Genomic DNA, 24,568 nt, shown 5'->3' on the forward strand with positions numbered 1-24,568 from the left:
CAGAGTAATAAAGAGTTGTTTATTTTATACTTCGAAGGGAGGAGGAGTTCCCCAACTCAGTCCAACACCAATTTTACAGAGTTCAGCACATTTATACCGTTACATGACCCAATTTGGTCAGAGTATACATCCGTCGGCCCAATATTAGGCTTCGTGGTTTTACATACTTTTTAAAATGTCAACATGCCATTTATGTGCCAGTTTTAAGTAATTTCAACAATCAGTGTAACTATTTGTACTGCACTTTTTTTGACATGCGCTTCGGTCAAGCCCTGCCCAAATGATTCCTTCCACGTGGTGCTGAAAATCGGAAGGGAGGGAGGAAACTCAGGGAAGACGGATCACGTTCTTCCAACCCCCTAAAAGAGACATCGTTGGACTGGGTGAAATTCAGACGTCATGACATGGTCACTATTCACTTCATACCCAATAAACGTCTAACAATCCGTACATAATGCCTGCCCATCCATGGTGGTGGGGGTAGAGGAAAAGAGGATTCACTTGGACTGGGGTAAGGCACTTTGGCTGCCCCTTGCTGTCTTCTGTGGAGCTCTGTCCTCTGTCGCTTCAGGAAGTCAAAATGGATCGAGTTATAATTTGCAAAGTCAGCGAGACCTTTGGATGGGCGGTTCCAGTTACACATTCCTGTGAAACTTCAAGTTGTGGCTTATCCTCCAAGGGGACCAATCATAGACAAAGGGTGGAGCATGGTGGCCATTTTTGCAGTACAAATAAGCACGTCCATCTCTGCCGTGTGGTTAGCTTTTCCACTTAACTTGTGGCTACATCTCTTGCCAATAACATGTTTACTAACATTGCACTAATGTCTACATCTACCAGTATGCAACCTAATACACTTGTAACCCCTTAATTGCTGTAGGATTCCATGTCCCATTTCAAGAATAGTTCTACAAAGTTACACAAACAAAAGGTTAAACTTACCACCCCGCCAAAAATGAGATTATGGGCTTCACCGCGCAGTTATCTCTCAAGTTTGTTCTAACAAACTGGTGGCGATGTACACCTTGTACTGATGACTTGTGCAACGAATCTAGCATCTGTCCTTGCCTCACGGAATGATTTTGTCATTGGCTCCTTTTAACACATGACCAATTTCCCTTTTGATCATACCCGTAACCACACATCCTCTTTGCGATATGAAATGAGAGAAGGGCAACCTGCCTGCAGCACCAGTCACTGCTCAAGAAATAGGCCAGTTTAAAGCATGCAGCATTGAGACAGGGCACAGTGACGTTTGTTATTTAAAAGGAGCCTGCAACCAGACATGATCACATTTGGCTAGGTTGACCCAGAAGACGGCTAGTTCTCCGGCATTTATTAACCCAGCAGGAGCATCTGTTAATTCTCCTTGGCAAACAAAAAGTATACGGGTACAGTAGCACAGTGATTATGTTACTGGACCAGTAATTCAGAGACACGAGTTCAAAGCCCACCACGGCAGCGGAGGGATTTAAATGCAGTTAATTAAATCAATCTGGAATTTAAAAAAGCTCGTATTAGTAATGGTGACCATGAAACTACCGGATTGCCGTTAAAAACCATGGGATCTTTACATCTACCCGAGAGAGCAAGCTGGGCCTCGGTTTAACGCCTCATCTGAAAGATAGCGCCTCCGATGATGCATCATCATAGGCAGTCCCTCAAATGAGGATGACTAGCTTCCACAAGTTCACAGATGTTTCAAAGACAGACCTGATATTCCAATCCTGAACTCCAGTTGAAAGGGTGGAAGATGCCTGTGCGTGGATTTTTTTTTTAAACATGTGGTGATCGTTGCACACCAGCCACCACACGGGCTTGACAGAGCTAGGTCTTTATCCAGTGGCAAGGGTTAACCAGGATGACTGGAGACCTGCTCTGCTGCACGGACCTAGTGCGCACACATATCGCAGTGTGGGCTGGCCCGTGCTGCCCCTGGGCTCCGTAGCCTCATCCGCCGCACCTCTGCCACGATCTCAGCACTGTACTGGAGTGTCAGCCTGGAGATTTTGTGCTGACGTCTCTGGAGTGGGACTGGAACCCCAGATCTTCAGGAGGCGAGAATGCTACCCACTGCATTTTAAAAATCGAGCAATTTGCCAGACCGGGAGCCAGTCAGTGAGTACCCCACCCTACCCAATGTCCTAGTCCTAGGCCCCCAGCCTAGTCCTGGATTGATCCCGGTCGGTGCCGGACTGTCTCATCCTGCGTTTCCCCAGCGCAACCATTCCACATTCCACGGTTAGCTTTGACTTGATTGATTAACTCGACATGCCCCACAATGTCAAATCAAAGCAACTGCCCTGCTGTTTTCCCAACCTCATCACTCTTAACCACAAGCACATTGTATATTGTTCTGCCTCCCGGCTCATTCCAGGGCCATTTGTTTAAACATTTCCTGACAAACAACCGCAAACCAGCAATTAGGCACACATTCGTTACTTTGAAGACACCAATACAAAAGCAAAATTCTGCGGATGCAGGAAATCTGCCTTTTACCTGGCACCAACATCCTTTTTTTGCCATTTAATCTCTTCTGCCTTTCACCCTATCGCAGGCCTTCCCTCCCCACCCCCACCACCCTTTCTCTGCCCCTACACTTGCTTAAAACCTGCTACATCTCTAACTTTTTCCATCTCTCTCTCTCTCTCTCTTCTCTTCTCTTCTCCCCTCCTCCTCCTCCCTCCTTCTTCTCCCCCTACCCCCCCCCCTCCTCCTCCTCTCCTTCCCCCCCCCCTCCCCTCCTCTTCTCCCCCTCCTTCCTTCTCTTCCCCCCCCCAGATGTTGAGTATTTCCTACGGCTTAAGGATCATATCGTGCTTGGAAATAAAAGTTAAAATTTATACTTTATATAAAACAAAGCACAGCAAATGGTCAGCCAGCAGATTTCCTCAAAACAACTTGTATTTATATAGCACCTTTAACGTAGTGAAATGTCCCAAGGCGCTTCAGGAGTGTCACGAGTTAAAAATTTGACACCGAGCCGCATAAGTAGAAATTAGCGCAGGTGACCAAAAGCTTGGTTAAAGAGGAGGGTTTTAAGGAGCGTCTTGGAGGAAAGAGAGGTAGGGAGGGAGTTCCAGAGTTTGGGGCCTTGGCAATAGAAGGCACGGCCACCAATGGTGGAGTGATTATAATCAGGGATGCTCAGGAGGGCAGAGTTGTAGGAGCGCAGATATCCAAGGACTGTGGAGCTGGAGGAGATTAGAGATAGGGAGGGGCGAGGCCATGGAGGGATTTGAAAATTGGCATGTATCCAACATGGCCACTGTTGGTACTATCACAAGGTGTGCCACCAGAGGGCACAACAGTGGGAGACTCGTAGGTTACCTGTACAGGTGTGCCTGGCCTAGTATAAAAGGCAGGCCACCAGGTGTGATCTTCACTCTGGAGTTAACGAATAAAGGACTAAGGTCACTACAGTTCAAGTACAACACACTGCCTCATGGAGTCATTGATAGAGCATCTAAAAACAAAAAAAAACAGGATGAGAATTTTGAAATCGATGTGTTGTTTAACCGGAAGCCAATGTAGGTCAGCGAGCACTGGAGTGATGGGTGAGTGGGATTTGGTGAGAGTTAGGACATGGGCAGCTGAGTTTTGGATCACCTCTAGTTTACGTAGGGTAGAATGAAGGGAGGCCAGCCAGGAGTGCCAAGGAAGTCAAGTCCGGAGGTAACAAAGGCATGGATGAGGGCTTCAGCAGCGGATGAGCTTGAGGCAAGGGCAGAGACGGGCGATGTTACAGAACTGGAAATAGGCGGTCTCAGTTATGCTGCGGATGTGTGGTTGAAAGCTCATTTCAGGCTCAAGGATGACACCAAGGTTGTGGGCAGTGTGGTTCAGCCTCAGATCAGTCACGACAGCCACAGGATTTCTGCTGCCAGCGAGATTATTCCCTGCCAGACTGGCCTATTTACAGTCTCCACATCTATCAGCTATCCCGCCCAGACTGCCAAGCTTGATTCTTGCTGCCAGTGGCTGAACACTCAGGCTGCTCGGACCAGTCGTCAGTGCTGCTATCCTGTTTTAATCCGTGTTCATTAAAAGAGGCCGTGATTTACAAATATTTACGGTTGCTGAGGCTGGGGGATCAGAATCGGTCAGTCACGCTGTTTATTTAGTTTTGATCACTCAGGAGGAGGGAGAGGGAAGAGGGAGAGGGGAGGAGGGAGAAAAATAACTGTTCAGTAGGCCTCTGGGACTGCCTCGGTCCTACCGCTCCAACTTAACCCATTTCTTAATGTACGCGATTCTCCGAATTTCCCTCTATATTTATATCAAGCCCTTAACATCTCAGTAGCATAGCTTTCCTGACTTAATTCTCTTTTTCCTGATGGTGTCAGCTGTGGCTCAGTGGGTAGCACACTCATCTCAGAGTCAGGTTGTGGGTTCAAGTCCTACTCCAGGCACTTGAGCACATAAATCTAGGCTGACACTCCAATGCAGTGCTGAGAGAGTGCTGCACTGTCAGAGGTGCCATCTTTCGGATGGGACGTTAAACCGAGGCCCTGTCTGCTCTCTCAGGTGGATGTAAAAGATCCCGTGGCACTATTTCGAAGAGGAGCAGGGGAGTTATCCCTTGGTGTCCTGGCCAATATTTATCCCTCAATCAACATAACAAAAGACAGATTATCTAGTGATCATCACACTGCTGTTTGTGGGAGCTTGCTGTGCACAAATTGTCTGCCGTGTTTCCTACATTAATAACCACAGTGACTACACCCCGAAGTACTTCATTGGCTGTAAAGCACTTTGAGACGTCCGGTGGTTGTGAAGGGCGCTATATAAATACAAGTCTTTTTGATTCTGCTTCTTCAGGAAAGCGCATACACATCTCTGCGTTACTTCCCAATTCCGTAGGTTCTTTTTTTTAAAAAAAAAGATGACAAAAACCTTATGCATGATCGGTGCATAGCCTGACTGCTCTGTACCTTTCCATCCTATATATTGTGTATGTAGGCACCTTGTTAATGTCTCCACGAGGCAGATGTATGGTACTCAAAGTGTGAAGACTGTCGTCCTTTATTTGCAACTCCTCGAGTGAGGACACCAAGCTGTGAGCTCCCTTTTATACTGGATTACCTGCAGTGTGCAGGTAACCCTCAGGTCTCCAGCAGCAGCACCCTCTGGTGTCCAGGTAAGGTGTGTAGAGCATAAAAGGGACACTCAGTGTCAGACATCATATAACAATACAAACATGCATACATAACACTTATCTTCAAAAACATATGCACAATGTTTCACAATTCATGTATAACATCTCCCACACATAATCCAAATATGATGTTCATGCCCAGAGTGGTGAGAATGTGGAATCTGCTACCGCCTGGAGTAGTTGAGCCGAATAGTATGGAGGTATTGAAGTAGGAAGCTACATAAACATAGAAATGAAGTGCAGGAGCAGGATATTCAGCCCTTCGAGCCTGCACCACCATTCAATAAGATCATGGCTAATCATTCAACCTCAGTACCCCTTTTCTGCTTTCTCTCCATACGCTTTAATGCCTTTGGCCGTAAGGGCCATATCTAACTCACTTTTGAATATATCTAACAAACTGGCCTCAACAACTTTCTGCGGTAGAGAAATCCACAGGTTAACCACTCAGTGAAGAAGTTTCTCCTCCTCTCGGTCCTAAATGGCTTACCCCTTATTCTTAGACTGTGACCCCTGTTCTGGAACTCCCCAGCAACAGGAACATTCTTCCTGGTTCTAACCTGTCCAATCTTGTCAGCAATGTTTCGATGAGATCCCCTCTCATTCTTCTAAACTCCAGAGGATACAAGCCCAGTTGATCCAGTCTCTCCTCATATGTCAGTCCTGCCATTCCGGTGAACCTTTGCTATACTCCCTTAATAGCAAGAACGTCCTTCCTCAGATTAGGAGACCAAAACTGAACACAATATTCAAGGTGTGGCCTCACCAAGGCTCTGTACAACTGCAGTAAGACCTCCCTGCTCCAATACTCAAATCCTCTCGCTATGAAGGCCAACATACCATTTGCCTTCTTCATCACCTGCTGGACCTGCATGCCAACTTTCAATGACTGATGTACCATGACACCCAGGTCTTGTTGCACCTCCCCTTTTCCTAATCTGTCACCAGTCAGATAATATTCTGTCTTCCTGTTTTTGCCACCAAAGTGGATAACCTCACATTTATCCACATTATACTGCATCTGCTATGCATTTGCCCACTCACCTAACTTGTCCAAGTCACCCTACAGCCTCTTAGCTCCTCACAGCTCACACCGACGCCCAGCTTAGTGTCATCTGCAAACTTGGAGATATTACATTCAATTCCTTCATCTAAAATCATTGATGTACAAGGGAGAAAGGAACTGATGGTTAGGTTGACAGTATTAGATGAAGAGAGGTGGGTGGTGGCTTGTGTGGAGTACAGACCTGTGGGGCCAAATGGCCGGTTTCTGTGCTGTACATTCTCTGTAAAACAATGAATTTAGAACAATGCAGGCCGCCACAATTATACAAGCTTTACATAAAGATGCAGTTTTGAAACAGCAACAACTTGTATTTATATAGTGCCTTTAACGTAGTAAAACATCCCAAGGAGCGTAGTCAAACAAAATTTACCAAGCAACACAAGGAGAAATTAGGGCCGATGACCAGGAGGTAGGTTTAAAGAGCATCTTAAAAAGGAGGAAAAAGAGAGGTAGAGAGGCGGAGAGGTTTAGGGAGGGAGTTCCAAAGTTTAGGGCACAGCCACCAATGGTGCAACGATTAAAATCAGAGATGCTTAAGAGGCCAGAATTAGAGGAGTGCAGTTATCTCAGAGGGTTGTGGCGCTGGAGGAGATTGTAGAGATAGCGACAGGAGAGACCATGGAGGGATTTGAAAATGTGCATTGTTGGCATGGAGTAAAGAAGCTTAACTGGACCAGCCACATACCATGACAACAAGAGGTCAGAGGGTAGGTGTTCTGCAGCAAGTGTCTCACCTCCTGACTCCCCAAAGCTTTCCCCCCCACCCCCATCTACAAAACACAAGGCAGGAGTGCGATGGAATACTCTCCACTTGCCTGGATGAGTGCAGATTCAACAACCAGGAGCAAAGCAGCCCGCTTGATCAGCTCCCCATCCACCAGCTTAAATGTTGATACTGGATTCTTTTTCCTTCAATCTGTTTCAGCGAATTCACTGACACACGAACACTTTTAGTCTTAGCAACACAAGACCTTTATTAGAGAATTAGAGAATCTCCCGGCCGGGACCTGTTAAGATAAAGGGGAACACACTCGAGTCGAGCTTGTCCACCTCTGTCCTGACAAGCTACGTAACAGTACAAAAGCTCAACACTTATACATTGTTACAGCAGAACACATTTGAGTGACACTTAGTTTATACAATCATTGGTCGATTTCCCCCATAGCATACCCAATTGCAAGCTAACAACTCTTTGACATAGGGCGGGCCCTATGGATATGTTTACAGTTTCGGTCTTACAAGCATTTCCCTATTTTACGGCTGGTTATAGCAGCCCCTCGTCTGACTTTTGCTTTTTCGCGTAACTCGTGTTTGACCACAACTCTATGAGTAACCCCTTTTTGTGCTGACATTGTAGTTATCACAGCTTGACATCTTTGTTCAGCCATTTACCCATGATTCTTTCTAAAAGCCATTCTACACAAACTATTCTTCATAAACTATTCTCCTATTGCCTCTTCTCCTTCGATACACGTTCGCTGCCTTGCTATATACATTCTCAAACATTCACTCCCTCCACCACCAGCGCACCGTGGCTGCAGTGTGTACCATCTACAAGATGCACTGCAGCAACTCACCAAGGCTTCTTCGGCAGCACCTCCCAAACCCGCGACCTCTACCACCTAGGACAAGGGCAGCAGGTGCATGGAGCACCACCACCTGCAAGTTCCTCTCGGAGTCACACACCATCCTGACTTGGAAATATATCGCCGTTCCTTTATCGTCGCTGGGTCAAAATCCTTGAATTCCCTCCCTAACAGCACTGTGGGAGTACCTTCACCACAGGGACTGTAGCGGTTCAAGGCGGCAGCTCACAACCACCTTCTCAAGGGCAATTGGGGATGGCCAATAAATTTCAGCATTACCAGTGATGCTCACATCCCAGAACAATTAAAACGAGCTAATATACACATATTCCTCCCTACAGCAATCCACAGCATACAAGAATATCCCAACACAGTGGCTTATTCAGCTCATTTCCCTTCCTCTCCAACCTGCAAAAGAACAGTCTTTACTAAGCATCTACAAAAGAGTAACTCTACATACAGCACTGCAAATGGAGGGATCTTTATGAACGTGCTTAAAAACAAGCACGGTCTCATTCCCAAGCCTCTCGCAGACTCTATGTTGCATTTTGAAGTGGGGAACAAGCACGGAAGGTGGCGATATGTTTGCGGTGGTCCGTTGGCAAATGGAGGTACAGTCCCGGGAGAGCTTTGCTCACATGCCAAGCTTTTACAGAGTGGCGGAGTACTGAAAGAAAGGCTTAATTTGGCAACGGCAATCTATTTTTGTTTCGTCTGGTCAGTTGCTGATAGGGTTAGGTAAAGACAAGGGAGTGGGAACAGAAGGCTTGTGTGGTGCATAAACACTGGTATAGCCCACATCTGGTCTATAAAATTGATGACTGCTGTGTATTTCCCACATTTTGGCTGTGTACTTCAGAGTTCCAGCTCTCTCCCACTACCAAATTTAACCTTTGCCTCATATCAGTCATCTTTTTCAACCTGGTGATGTCCAGTAAAAAAGGGTCCTTGCAGTGACTGTGGGTAACACCCTACTTCGTGGAGCTCCTTAGTGGTAAACAAGCCAAAGGTGGGCAGCGGAAATGTTGTAAGAACACCCTCAAAGCCTCCCTGGTAAAGTACGACATCACCACTGACACCTGGGAGATCCTGGCCGAAGACCGCCCGAGGTGAAGAAAGTGCATCCGGGAGGGCGTTGAGCTCTTCTGAGTCTCAACGCAAAGAGCGTGAAGAGGTCAAGCGCAGACAGCGGAAGGAGCGCGTGGCAAACCAGCCCGACCGATCCCTTCCCTTGACGAATGTCTGTCCCACCTGTAACGGGGGTCTATGGCTCTCATATCGGACTGTTCAGCCATCAAAGAACTCACTTAGGGAGTGGAAGCAAATCTTCCTTGATTCCGAGGGACTGCCTATGATGATGAGCACCGTCGTCTGAGTCAGAAGGTTGTGGGTTCAAGTCCCACTCCAGAGACCGGAGCACAAAAATCTAGGCTGACACCCCAGTGATGGCTGGATTGGCATATGAGGAGAGGCTGGATCAACTGGGCTTGTATCCACTGGAGTTTAGATGAATGAGGGGGGATCTCATAGAAACATATAAAATTCTGACGGGGTTGGACAGGTTAGAGGCAGGAAGAATGTTCCCGTTGCTGGGGAGTTCCAGAACCAGGGGTCACAGTCGAAGAGTAAGGGGTAAGCCAATTAGGACCGAGAAGAGGAGAAACATTCACCGCACCTCCGCCACATCTTGTATGTTTCTGCAGTGGCCAGCAGTTTTGTAACAGCGACTAGCCATTATAAACCACTAGATGCATCCATCCTCCTTCAAGTGCTTCAGATATCTGTTGTAAATACAAGAAAAACTAAATATTTCACAAATGCTAATCCCGGTTGATATAAAAGCAGAGGTGGTAGCTTGGGGCAGGGGGAGGGGAAGGTTGTTTGAATTAATTCTCAATGAAACATTTTCTCACATGCTCCAGATGAAGAATTTAACAATGGTGCTATTTGAATCTGAGTCAAGAGCAACTTTACACCTGAACAAAAGAGCAGTGGGGGGTGGGGTTGCGTTTTAAAGCAGCCATTAACCACTTAAGTTAACAGGTGACCCAAGGCTGCAACTGTAGAGCCGGTGGTTTCACTTTGTAGTGTAAATGTGTCCTGAAGGAAATCTCTCAGTCATTTCAGAATGGCTTTGGTAACTCATTTACACTACACAGGGTCAGCACGGGTGTGAAGCTAAAATGACTTTGCACTTGGTCTCCAGTCGTCTTGGTTAGCCCTGGTCACTGGACCAAGCCCGTGTGGTGGCTGGTGTGCAACGACTCATTCTAAGAGTGGAAGCAAATCATCCTCGATTCCGAGGGACTGCCTATGACGACGAGTTCGGGACCTGGAATGTCAGGTCCCTCATTGAAACACCTGTGAACTCATCCCTTTTTGGTATGGAAGCAGGTCATCCTCAATACGAGGGACCGCCTAATACTATACTTTACATTCATGTCCTTAGGTTGAGTGCAATGTAAACTGTCTCGCTCCCTTGCCATTAGAGTCATCGAACCCCTCCTTAAACTGCAATTTTGTCCAGTGAAGCACTGAAGAAAGATCTGCCATTTAAATAGTCCTACAGAGTACACAGCAATGTTCTGAGATTTTTTGGGGGCACCGTGCGGGCCATCGGTTTTGGCGTCGAATAGCCAGCTGAGCAGGATCCCTGGAACGCTGTGCAACTTAAAGGGAACATTGGTAAAAAAAACACTTGCATTTATACCGCGCCTTTCACGACCACCCAACGTCTCAAAGTGCTTTACAGCCAATGAAGTACTTTTGGAGTGTAGTCACTGTTGTAGTGTAGGAAACGCAGCAGCCAACTTGTGCACAGCCAGCTCCCACAAACAGCAATGTGATAATGACCAGGTAATCTGTTTTTGTTGTGTTGATTGAGGGATAAATATTGGCCAGGACACCGGGGATAACTTCCCTGCTCTTCCTCAAAACAGTGCCGCGGGATCTTTTACGTCCACCTGAGAACAGACGGGGCCGCAGTTTAACGTCTCATCTGAAAGACGGCACCTCCGACAGTGCAGCACTCCCTCAGCACTGCACTGGGAGCATCAGCCTAGATTTATGTGCTCAAGTATCTGGAGTGGGACTTGAGCCCACAACCTTCTGACTCCGGCAAGGGTGCTACCCACTGAGCCACAGCTGACACTTGGTACATTGTAGTTACAATACTTTCGACCCAAGCCTCCTCCCATCTTGATTCCAGCTACAAGCAGGCTGACCATTCTAGGTTGTCCAGGTTCCAGCACCGTAGTTTCCATACTACTGGCCTGGATAGAGACGCCCCTTAATATCAGGAGCATACTGGCCAGACCAGTAAAATCAGAAAGTGGGCTTGCGCTAACTGGGAGTGCGAGATAGTCACACATGCACAGCAGAATTAAAGCTATAATCCCGTCATCGGAGAACAGTATTTCCAATAGCACCTTCAACGTATAAAACGGCCCAAGGTGTGCACACAAGTTGTGGTTGACACAAAGCTTATTATATTTGTTCAAATGATTACATAGGAGACACGGCACAGAAACAGGCCATTCGGCCCAACTAGTCCATGCTGGCGTTTATGCTCCACTCAAGCCTCCTCCCGTCTTTCCTCAGCTAAATCTATCAGCATAACCTTCTAATCCCTTTCCCCCTCATACACTTGTCCAGCCTCCCTTTAAATGCCTCCATACTATTCGCTTCAATCACTTCCTGTGGTAACGAGTTCCACATTCTCACCACTCTCTGGGTACAGATGCACAGGACACTAGCTGATTCGTAAGTAGTTCAAACCCAGGAACAGAAGGAGTAACGAGTGTTTGATTAAGCTTCAATAGTTATTCTATGACACGATTAGTTGCTGGCTAACTTTGCCTGCATTCGCTTACGTTACATAATAATGACTCGCGCTCACAGATAATGTCGTCTTCTGCTGGAGGCAGTCACCTTCGAGCTTGCCCCTGGCAACTCTGGTCAGACAACAGCGATTTCACCTCGCTTCTTCGGGCTATTGTCAAGCCACTCGATGATGATCAGTCCCACTGGATTATTTATTGTTCCCAGACCATAAATCGAGACATCTGGTGTCTGTTCTTCTTTCTCTATCTTGTTTTCTTAACCATTCCCAAGGTCCCTTTGCTTACTATTTATCAGCAATGTGCGCTTTACAATCTATTTGGCGTCATTACAACTGCAACTCACATCTTTCTTTTGCAGGCACATACCCAATCCAATTAAACTGTATCTGACCTTTTCCCCCAGAGTTTAATTTTTTCAGAAACTTTCATTTAGATAGCAGAACACAATGACTTGCAATAAACCTATACATATAGAAAAAGAAGGTCTTGCATTTATATAGCACCTTTCCAACATCAGGATATCACAAAGCACTTTACAGCTACTTTAAAAAAAGTCATTACTGTATTTCCACCTCCGTAACATCACCCATCGCTGCCCCGGCCTGAGTTCATCCCCTGCTGAAACTCTCATCCGTGCCTATATTATCTCTAGACTTAACTACTCCAACGCACTCCTGGTTGGCCTCCCACATTCTACCCTACGTAAACTTAATGATCCAAAACTCAGCAGCCTGTGTCCTAACTCGTGCCAAGTCCCACTCACCCATCACCTGTGAGCTCTGACCTACACTGGCTCCTGGTTAAGCAACGCCTTGATTTCAAAATTCTCATCCTTGCTTGCAAATCCCTCCATGGCCTCGCCCCTCCCAACCGTCCCGAGATGTCTGCACTCTTGAATATCCCCGATAATAATCGCTCAATCATTGGTTACCGTGCCTTCTGTTGATTAGGACCCAAGCTTTGGAGCTCCCTCCCTATGTCTCCTGGCTCCTTTAACACGCTCCTTAAAAACATAAAAACCTACCTCTTTGACCAAGTTTTTGGTCATCTGCCCTAATTCCCCCTTGTGGCTCGGTGTAAAAATTTGTGTGTCTTATAACACTCTTGTACAGTGCTTTTACTACCTTGTTGTTGTAGTAATGTAGGAAACAATAATACGCACAGCAAGGTCCCACAAATAGCAATTGGATAATGTCCAGGTCATCTGGTTTTGGTGGTGGTGATTGAGGGATAAATATTGGCCAGTTTGTAAGACAGAATTTGCATTTACCTTGTGCTTTTCAGGACCACAGCATATCCCAAAGGACTTCAGAGACAAACATACTTTTTGAAGTGTAATCATTGTTGTAATGGGAAACACTCTGGCTAATTTGCACACAATAAATTCCCATAAACTTGAAATAATCTGGTATAAATGATGCTAGTTGAGTGATAAGGACACAAGGATTATTCCCTGCTCTACTCCGAAATACGTCCACTCGAGGGGCAGATGGGGCCTCGATTTAATGTCTCATCTGAAAGACGGCACCTCCGATAACGCAGCACTCGCTCCGCACTGCACTGAAGTCTCTAGAGTGGGGCTTGAACCCACAACCTTCTGACTCAGAGGAGAGTGTCGTCATTATCATCATCGTAGGCGGTCCCTCGAACGAGGATGACTTGCTTCCATACCAAAAGGGATAAGTTCATAGATGTTTCAATGAAGGACGGGATATTAGTCGTGAACTCCAGGGGGTGGAAGATGCCTGTGCATGGATTTTTAAAAAATGCGTGGTGATCGTTGCACATCAGCCACCACACGGGCTTGACAGAGCCAAGTCTTTATCCACTGGCAAGGATTAACCAAGACGACCAGCTCTGCTGCACGCACTTAGTGCGCACGTGCTACCCACTCAGCCACAGCTGACACCATAGATAGGAGGATAGACACATCAACATCAGTGTTCTCAATCAGGCCAACATCCCCAGCATCGACCACACTTGACCAGCTCCGTTGGGCGGGGCCACATTGTCCGCATGCCCGACACGAGACTCCCAAAGCAAGAGCTTTACTCGGAATGCCTACACGACAGACGAGCCCCAGGTGGGCAGAGGAAACATTTCAAGGACACCCTCAAAGCCTCCCTGATAAAAGTGCAACATCCCCACCGGCACCTGGGAGCCCCCGGCCAAAGACCGCCCCAAGTGGAGGAAGCGCATCCGGGAGGGTGCTGAGCACCTCAAGTCTCGTCGTCGAGAGCATGCAGAAAACAAGTGCAGGCAGCGAAAGGAACGTGCGACAAACCAGACTCCCCACCCACCCTTTCCTTCAACCACTGTCTGTCCCACCTGCAACAGAGACTGTAATTCCTATATTGGACTGTACAATCACTTGAGAACTCACTTTTAGAGTGGAAGCAAGGTCGATTTCGAGGGACTGTTTATGATGATGATGGATAAATAGATTGAAATATAGATATAGATATAGGCTGATCAATCGAGAGAGAGAAAGAGAGAGTATAAAACAGCTCGACTTCTTGTTACGGAAGCAAGTCCCTCATTTGCCTTCACCCTTTTTCTTCCTTCGTTGGTTGGCATGCAATCTTTAGTCCTTCTCTACCAGTATATAGTGGTTGTTTTCACTCATGAAGACTTTGCTGTCCATATCCTAACCCGCACCAAGTCTCACTCATCCATCCATCACCCCCGTGCTCACTGACCTACATTGAGTCGTTAGTGGACCGGGAGCCAGAGTTTAAAATTCTCATCCTCGTGTTCAAATCTCTCCATGGCCTCGCCCCTCCCTACCTCTAATCTCCTCCAGCCCTACAAACCTCAGAGGTTCCTTCAACTCTGGTCTCTTACACATCCACGATTCCCTTCATCCCACCATTAGTGGCATGACATCAGCCATGCAGGCCCCGAGCGTTAGGATTTCCTCCCTAAACTTCTCTTTCCTCCTTTAAGGCCCTCCTTAAAACCTACCTCTTAGACCAAGCTTTCAGTCACCTGGCCTATTATCTCCTCCGTTGGCTGGTTTCATTTTTGTTGTCTGATAACATTCCTGTGAAGCTCCTTGGGATGTTTTCCCACATTCAACCTTCGATATAAATGAAAGTTGTTGTTCATTCATGGTTTCCACCTATTGTGGCCAATCCATTCCATCCATCTCGGTCCTGTTGTTTTACATGGTGACCCTCACAAATCCAGCCACAACCTCAAACCAGGAAAGCTCTGCTCCTTTACTTCTTCAGTTGTCTATGTGACCGAGCGTGTTAGGTCACCATCGAGTCAATTCTTCTAATTATATCATGTGGCAGACTAACAATAGTCCACTAATAATCAACATTTTATCAAATCTTGTAAAATCAACAGTTCCTAACCCAACTTATATAAATCAGCAGTTTGGGCAATACAAAAGGAGCTTTACAGAGGGGGTACTTGGAGAAGATGCAGAGAAGATTTACTAGAATGGTACCAGAGTTGAGGGTCTTCAGTTATGTGGAGACCCCCCAAGGAGCTGGGATTGTTCTCCTTAAGAGTAGAGAAGGTTAAGAGAAGATTTAATTGAGGTGTTCAAAATTATGAGGGGAGATAGAGTGGATTGGGAGAAACGGTTTCCACTGGCAGGTAGGTCGGTTAGCAGAGGACACAAAGATTTAAGTTAAGAATGTGTTTATTCGCAACACCAAAATTTGGTGTTGTGAATAAACACATTCTGGCAACCCCCCCTCTCCCTCTCGCACCCTCCCTCTCCCTCTCCCTCTCCCTCTCGCACCAGCCAGCACAGATCCAGTGAGGGGCCTTCTCCCACAGAGCTTGAGGAAAGCCTGGCCCACGCTACACTGCAGCCGCAACTGTGGGGGCCCGTGCATCAACTGTGGGGGCCCGCGTATGCGCAGACACACCTCGGCGACAGCACACATGGACAGAAGGGGATTGAGTGCGCACACGCGAAAAGCAGCGGGACCGACCAGGCACATGGACAATGTTCGTGCAGATAATCACTGTTATGGGGCTAAAGAAACAGAGGGGAAATGAGGAGATTGTTTTTACGCAGCGAGTTATGATGATGCGGAATGCACTCCCTGAAAGGGTGGTGGAAGCAGATTCGATAGTAACTTTCAAAAAGGAATTGGAAGAAAAAACAATTTGCAGGGCAATAGGGTAAGCAGTGGGGAGTGGTATTTGGATAGCTCTTTCAAGGAAAGACAGCCTTGCATTTATATGGTGCCTTTCATAAGCTCAGGACATCCCAAAGTGCTTTACAATCAATGAAGCACAAAGAGCCAGCACATGCACAATGGGCCGAATAGCCTCCTTCTGTGCTGTAAGATGCTGAAAGGGCAGATTACAAATCATAATTACAATTCATTATAATAATTGGAATGGTTTAAAATGGAGTCAATAGGGTTTTAAAATGGATCCCACAGTTTGTTTTTCAGACTGTGGGAAAGCATGTGTGGGATGCATTCCTCAGAGGAGCAGATGTTCCACTTCATAGACCAAAGACCTTGGGAGCCGGGCACAGACACAGATAACATAGAATTTGAATTTCATAAGATAAAAGTTAAATTTAAAAAATCATAACATGTATCCGGAATTACCAATTAAGGCATATAGAAGCCAGATTGGAGGAAGCACTGTACCAATCAGCATGTATTAATTGTAACTTGCATAATTATAATCTGAAACTGTATAAAATAAGATGTCTCTGGCAATTTCTTTGAGCATTCCTTCAAGGATAGCTCCCTCGCTGGCTTGTATTTTTATTAATAAAAACTGCATTTACTTTAAAGGTTAACGGACTCCGAGTGGTGTTTAGAACATATAGAAAATAGGTGCAGGAGTAGGCCATTCGGCCTTTCGAGCCTGCACCGCCATTCAATGAGTTCATGGCTGAACATGCAACTTCAGTACCCCATTCCTGCTTTCTCACCATACCCCTTGATCCCTCTAGTAGTAAGGACTACATCTAACCCCTTTTTGAATATAACACCTAACAGATGCTATACCGTAAAGATCATGTCCGTTGTACCTCGTAGTGGATGGAATCCAGATGTCGGGAGCCTATTATCAGCAAAGGGCAGACATCAACGGCGAGGTTCAACATCGCCTTCAGTGCGCCAGCGCAGCCTTTGGCTGCCTGAGGAAGAGAGTGTTCGAAGATCAGGGATTGAAGGCCGATAAATCCCCGGGGCCTGATAGTCTGCATCCCAGAGTACTTAAGGGAGTGGCCCTAGAAATAGTGGATGCATTGGCGATCATTTTCCAACAGTCTATCGACTCGGGATCAGTTCCTATGGACTGGAGGGTAGCTAATGTAACACCACTTTTTAAAAGAGGGAGAGAGAAAACGGGGAATTACAGACTGGTTGGTGGGGAAAATGTTGGAATCAATTATTAAAGATGAAAAATAGCAGCGCATTGGGAAAGCAGTGACAGGATCGGTCCAAGTCAGCATGGATTTATGAAAGGGAAATGGTGCTCGACAAATCTTCTGGAATTTTTTGGAGGATGTAACTAGTAGAATGGACAAGGGAGAACCAGTGGATGTGGTGTATTTGGACTTTCAAAAGGCTTTTGACAAGGTCCCACACAAGAGATTGGTGTGCAAAATCAAAGCACATGGTATTGGGGCTAATGTATTGACATGGATAGAGAACTAGTTGGCAGACAGGAAGCAGAGAGTCGGAATAAACGGGTCCTTTTCAGAATGGCAGGCAGTGACTTGTGGGGTGCCGCAGGGCTCAGTGCTGGGATCCGAGCTCTTTACAGTGTACCTTAATGATTTGGATGAAGGAATTGAGTGTAATATCTCCAAGTTTGCAGATGACACGAAGCTGGGTGGCGGTGTGAGCTGTGAGGGGGACGCTAAGAGGCTGCAGGGTGAATTGGACAGGTTAGGAGAGTGGGCAAATGCAGTATAATGTGGATAAATGCGAGGTTATCCACTTTGGTGGTAAAAACACGAAGGCAGAATACTATCTGAATGGCAGCAGATTAGGAAAAGGGAAGGTGCAACAAGAGCTGGGTGTCATGGTACATCAGTCATTGAAAGTTGGCAAGCAGGTACAGCAGATGGTGGAGGCAACAAATGGTATGTTGGCCTTCAAAGCTAGGGGATTTGAGTATAGTAGCAGGGAGGTCTTACTGCAATTGTACAGGGCCTTGGTGAGGCCTCACCTGGAATATTGTGTTCAGTTTTGGTCTCCTAATCTGAGGAAGAACGTTCTTGCTATTGAGGGAGTGCAGCGAAGGTTCACCAGACTGATTCACGGGATGGCAGGACTGACATATGAGGAGAGACTGGATCGTCTGGACCTGTATTCACTGGAGTTTGGAAGGATGAGGGGATCTCATAGAAACATATAAAATTCTAAACGGGACTGGAAGGTTAGATGCAGGCAGAACGTTCCCGATGTTGGGGAAGTCCAGGACCAGGGGACACAGTCTAAGGATAAAGGGTAAGCCATTTAGAAGTGAGATGAGGAGAAACTTCTTCACTCAGAGAGTTGTTGACCTGTGGAATTCTCTACCGCAGAGAGTTGTTGATACCAGTTCATTGGATATATTCAAGAGGGAGTTAGATATGGCCCTTACGGCTAAAGGGATCAAGGGGTATAGAGAGAAAGCAGAAATGGGGTACTGAAGGAATGATCAGCCATGATCTTATTGAATGGTGGTGCAGGCTCGAAGGGCCGAATGGCCTACTCCAGCAACTATTTTCCATGTTTCTACATTTACTGCACTCAGGACAAGGGAAACGCAGTCTTGCCAGTGTCATCCACATCCTCAGAACAAAAAAAAGGCTAAAGAGCCAACAGTTATCTATTCATCATTGGGTAGACAAGTCAAGTAGCAGTCTGTCAGTGGTACCCAAGGGGTTTAGTAATTATGCCATAAAAAATGTCAGAACATATTTCCCCCACACTTTTTTTTTTAAAACACCAATTTTCTTCCAAGTGGCTTCTTCTTGATTTTATGACTAAGGGTGCCACAGTAGCATGTGACAAAAGGCAGGTAACTATAGGCCGGTTAGTTTAACATCTGTAGTGGGGAAAATGCTTGAAGCTATTAAAAAAGGAAGAAATAGCGGGACATCTAGATAGGAATAGTGCAATCAAGCAGACGCAACATGGATTCATGAAGGGGAAATCATGTTTAACTAATTTACTGGAATTCTGAGGATATAACGAGCATGGTGGATAGAGGTGTACCGATGGATGTGGTGTATTTAGATTTCCAAAAGACATTCGATAAGGTGCCACACAAAAGGTTACTGCAGAAGATAAAAGGTACGCGGAGTCAGAGGAAATGTATTAGCATGGATCGAAAATTGGCTGGCTAACAGAAAGCAGAGAGTCGGGATAAATGGGTCCTTTTCGGGTTGGAAATCGGTGGTTAGTGGTGTGCCACAGGGATCGGTGCTGGGACCACAACTGTTTACAATATACATAGATGACCTGGAAGAGGGGACTGAGTGTAGTGTAACAAAATTTGCAGATGACACAAAGATTAGTGGGAAAGCAGGTTGTGTAGAGGACACAGAGAGGCTGCAAAGAGATTTAGATAGGGTAAGCGAATGGGCTAAGGTTTGGCAGATGGAATACAATGTCGGGAAATGTGAGGTCATCCACCTTGTAAAGAAAAACAGTAAAAGAGAATATTATTTGAATGGGGAGAAATTACAACATGCTGCGGTGCAGAGGGACCTGGGGGTCCTTGTGCATGAAACTCTTTTGGAGTCCTTGTGCATGAATCCCAAAAAGTTAGTTTGCAGGTGCAGCAGGTAATCAGGAAGGCGAATGGAATGTTGGTCTTCATTGCGAGAGGGATGTAGTACAAAAGCAGGGAGGTCCTGCTGCAACTGTACAGGGTATTGGTGAGGCCGCACCTGGAGTACTGCGTGCAGTTTTGGTCACCTTACTTAAGGAAGGATATACTAGCTTTGGAAGGGGTAGAGAGACGATTCATTTGGCTGATTCCGGAGATGAGGGGGTTACCTTATGATGATAGATTGAGTAGACTGGGTCTTTACTCGTTGGGAGTTCAGAAGGATGAGGGGTGATCTTACAGAAACATTTAAAATAATGAAAGGGATAGACAAGATAGAGGCAGAGAGGTTGTTTCCACTGGTCGGAGAGACTAGAAACATAGAAAATAGGTGCAGGAGTAGGCCATTCGGCCCTTCGAGCCTGCACTGCCATTCAATGAGTTCATGGCTGAACATGCAACTTCAGTACCCCATTCCTGCTTTCTCGTCATACCCCTTGATCCCCCTAGTAGTAAGGACTTCATTTAACTCCTTTTTGAATATATTTAGTGAATTGGCCTCAACAACTTCCTGTGGTAGAGAATTCCACAGGTTCACCACTCTCCGGGTGAAGAAGTTTCTCCTCATCTCGGTCCTAAATGGCTTACCCCTTATCCTTAGACTGTGACCCCTGGTTCTGGACTTCCCCAACATTGGGAACATTCTTCCTGCATCTAACCTGTCTAAACCCATCAGAATTTTAAACATTTCTATGAGGTCCCCTCTCATTCTTCTGAACTCCAGTGAATACAAGCCCAGTTGATCCAGTCTTTCTTGATAGGTCAGTCCCGCCATCCTGGGAATCAGTCTGGTGAACCTTCGCTGCACTCCCTCAATAGCAAGAATGTCCTTCTTCAGGTTAGGAGACCAAAACTGTGCACAATACTCCAGGTGTGGCCTCACCAAGGCCCTGTACAACTGTAGCAACACCTCCCTGCCCCTGTACTCAAATCCCCTCGCTATGAAGGCCAACATGCCATTTGCTTTCTTAACCGCCTGCTGTACCTGCATGCCAACCTTCAATGACTGATGTACCATGACACCCAGGTCTCGTTGCACCTCCCCTTTTCCTAATCTGTCACCATTCAGATAATAGTCTGTCTCTCTGTTTTTACCACCAATGTGGATAACCTCACATTTATCCACATTATACTTCATCTGCCATGCATTTGCCCACTCACCTAACCTATCCAAGTCGCTCTGCAGCTTCATAGCATCCTCCTCGCAGCTCACACTGCCACCCAACTTAGTGTCATCCGCAAATTTGGAGATACTACATTTAATCCCCTCGTCTAAATCATTAATGTACAGTGTAAACAGCTGGGGCCCCAGCACAGAACCTTGCGGCACCCCACTAGTCACTGCCTGCCATTCTGAAAAGTACCCATTTACTCCTACTCTTTGCTTCCTGTCTGACAACCAGTTCTCAATCCATGTCAGCACACTACCCCCAATCCCATGTGCTTTAACTTTGCACATTAATCTCTTGTGTGGGACCTTGTCGAAAGCCTTCTGAAAGTCCAAATATACCACATCAACTGGTTCTCCCTTGTCCACTCTACTGGAAACACCCTCAAAAAATTCCTGATTTGTCAAGCATGATTTCCCTTTCACAAATCCGTGCTGACTTGGACCTATCATGTCACCTCTTTCCAAATACGCTGCTATGACATCCTTAATAATTGATTCCATCATCTTACCCACTACCGATGTCAGGCTGACTGGTCTATAATTCCCTGTTTTCTCTCTCCCTCCTTTTTTTTTTTTTAAAAAAGTGAAGTTACATTGGCTACCCTCCACTCCATAGGAACTGATCCAGAGTCAATAGAATGTTGGAAAATGACTGTCAATGCATCCGCTATTTCCAAGGCCACCTCCTTAAGTACTCTGGGATGCAGTCCATCAGGCCCTGGGGATTTATCGGCCTTCAATCCCATCAATTTCCCCAACACAATTTCCCGACTAATAAGGATTTCCCTCAGTTCCTCCTCCTTACTAGACCCTCTGACCTCATATCCGGAAGGTTGTTAGTGTCCTCCTTAGTGAATACCGAATCAAAAGTACTTGTTCAATTCTTTGTTCCCCGTTATGACTTCCCCTGATTCTGACTGCAGGGGACCTACGTTTGTCTTTACTAACCTTTTTCTCTTTACATATCGATAGAAACTTTTGCAATCCGTCTTAATGTTTCCTGCAAGCTTCTTCTCGTACTCCATTTTCCCTGCCCTAATCAAACCCTTTGTCCTCCTCTGCTGAGTTCTAAATTTCTCCCAGTCTCCAGGTTCACTGCTATTTCTGGCCAATTTGTATGCCACTTCCTTGGCTTTAATACTATCCCTGATTTCCCTTGATAGCCACGGTTGAGCCACCTTCCCTTTTTTATTTTTACGCCAGACAGGAATGCACAATTGTTGTAGTTCATCCATGCGGTCTCTAAATGTCTGCCATTGCCCATCCACAGTCAACCCCTTAAGTATCATTCGCCAATCTATCCTAGCCAATTCACACCTCATACCTTCAAAGTTAGCCTTCCTTAAGTTCTGGACCATGGTCTCTGAATTAACTGTTTCATTCTCCATCCTAATGCAGAATTCCACCATATTATGGTCACTCTTCCCCAAGGGGCCTCGCACAACGAGATTGCTAATTAATCCTCTCTCATTACACAACACCCAGTCTAAGATGGCCTCCCCCCTAGTTGGTTCCTCGACATATTGGTCTAGAAAACCATCCCTTATGCACTCCAGGAAATCCTCCTCCACCGTATTGCTTCCAATTTGGTTAGCCCAATCTATGTGCATATTAAAGTCACCCATTATAACTGCTGCACCCTTATTGCATGCACCCCTAACTCGGGGGCACACCCTCAAAATACAGGGAAGCCAATTTAAAACCAAGTTGAAAAGGAATTTCTTCTCCCAGAGGGTTGTGAATCTGTGGACTTCTCTGCCCTAGGAAGCAGTTGAGGCTAGCTCATTGAATGTATTCAAATCACAGATTGATAGATTTTTAACCAATAAGGGAATTAAGGGTTACGGGGAGCGGGCGGGTAAGTGGAGCCGAGTCCACGGCCAGATCAGCTATGACCTTGTTGAATGATGGAGCAGGCTCGAGGGGCTAGATGGCCTACTTTTATTCCTAATTCTTATGTTCTTGTATTATAAGCCACAAGACTTGGATTTATATAGTGCCTTTAACGACCTCAGGACATCCCAATGCACTTTACAGCCAAGGAAGTACTTTTTGAGCGGCAGCTAAATTGCGCACAGCAAGCTCCCACGAACAGCAATGTGATAATGACCATGTAATTTGTTTTTCTGATGTTGATTGAGGGATAAATATTGGCCAGGGCACTGTGGATAACTCTCTTCCTCCTCCTCTTCAAAATAGTGTTGCGTGGTTATTTTGCATCCACCCGAGAGCAGTCGGGGCCTCGGTTTAATGTCTCATCCAAAAGATGGCACCTCCGACAATGGAGCACTCCCTCAGAGTGTCATTTTGTACACAAGTCTTTGGACAGAGGCAGCAGTCTATTGAGCTTGGCTCAGTGAGAGCACTCTTGAATCGAGTCAGAAGATTTGTGGGTTTAAACCCCAGTCTGAAACTTGCGCGCACAAATCTAGATTGACCCTTCGGTGCAGTATTGAGGGAATACAGCAGAGACACAAGTGTTGCGTTTCAGTTGAGACATAAAGCAAGGTTCTGTCTGCAAAAGCTCATGTAAAACGGCCCAGTGCACTACTTAAAAAGAGCAAGGGAATTTTCCCAGTGCATATCCCACAACCAACACCATTAAAAACAGATTAACTTGCTGTGTGCAAGCCAGCTGACACGTTTCCCACATTACTTTGAGTATAGTCACTGTTGTAAAGCACTTTGAGACGTCCGGTGGTCGTGAAAGGCGCTATATAAATGCAAGTCTTCCTTTAACTGGTTATTTATCGCTTTGCTGTTTGTGGGACCTTGCTGTATGCAGATTGATGCTGTTTTTGCCTACAACAGTGAATTGGTTGGCTGTGAAACTCCTTGGGGCATCATGAGGACATGGAAGGCACAATTTAAATGACAGTTCTTTTTATTTGATCTCAAAGACACTCACAGCTGTGCCTGATTCTGTCATAGCCCAATACATACACATTTCCAACAGGTGTTGGCAGATATCAATTCGATAGTTAGCCCACATCAGTCAGTTGCAGTACTGCAACCTACTGCCCCTCTGGAGATTAGCACTGGCTCAGTATTGGGCCCAATAGTGGGACTAACATCTGCAAGGAGTTAATGACTTCTAGACGAGTTGAGAAAGAAAGACTTCTATTTATATAGCACCTTTCATGACCACATGTCCCAAAGTGCTTTACAGCCAATGAAGCACTTTTTGGAGAATGGTCACTTGTAATGTGGGAAACGCAGCAACCAATAGCACACAGCAAGCTCCCACAAACAGCAATGTGATAATTACCAGATAAACTGTTTTTTGCTACGTTGATTGAGGGATAAATATGCTCTTCTTCGAAATAGTGCCATGGGACCTTTTACGTCCACTTGAGAGAGCAGACGGTTTAATGTCTCACCTCCATCAGTGCAGCACTCCCTCAGAGCATCAGCCCAGATTCATGTGCTCAAGTTCCTGGAGTGGGACTTGAACCGACAACCTTCTGACTCAGGCGAGAGTGCTACCCACTGACTGACTGGGGTGGGTGGAAAATTGGGAATTAAAAGAATAAAATGAGCAACTTCTTTTCAGTTCCAAGTACATCTAATTACATTTTTTAAATAACACCCACATGCTCTATCCATCTCCTCAAGAATTTGTCTCCCTCTATTTCAGCAAAAAGTGCCAATATCTGCAGCAGCCTCTCACCTTTCAGTGCACAGCGATCTCTCCCCTTGAATGTCGACTGGAAATACCGACAAAACCCCCAAGTCACCTGATTCCTAACTCAGCAACCACACCCACCTCTTAAAGAGCCGCTCCCCATCAGCCAAACTGCTCACCTTCTGCTCGCTAGTTTTAAACAGGTTTTACATCTGATTGCATTACATTTAACAGCAATGATCTAGTCTAATGATAACAAAAGCAAAAACACTGGCACTTCTGATAAAAGGTCATCGACAGGTCAC

At 46.0% G+C, this 24,568-nt stretch overlaps 1 protein-coding gene across 1 annotated transcript in view; it reads right to left on the reverse strand.

The window, feature by feature from the left end:
* Positions 1 to 24,354, reverse strand: part of LOC139228278 (uncharacterized) — a 104,867-nt gene extending 80,513 nt beyond the window's left edge. Inside the window, exon 1 of the mRNA XM_070859461.1 lies at positions 24,309 to 24,354. The gene's annotated coding sequence lies outside the window, so the exon portion shown is untranslated. The remainder of the gene's footprint in view (positions 1 to 24,308) is intronic.
* Between the last annotated feature and the right edge of the window lie 214 nt (positions 24,355 to 24,568).

This window comes from Pristiophorus japonicus, chromosome 17, assembly GCF_044704955.1.
Source record: "Pristiophorus japonicus isolate sPriJap1 chromosome 17, sPriJap1.hap1, whole genome shotgun sequence".
Lineage (NCBI taxonomy): Eukaryota > Metazoa > Chordata > Chondrichthyes > Pristiophoridae > Pristiophorus > Pristiophorus japonicus.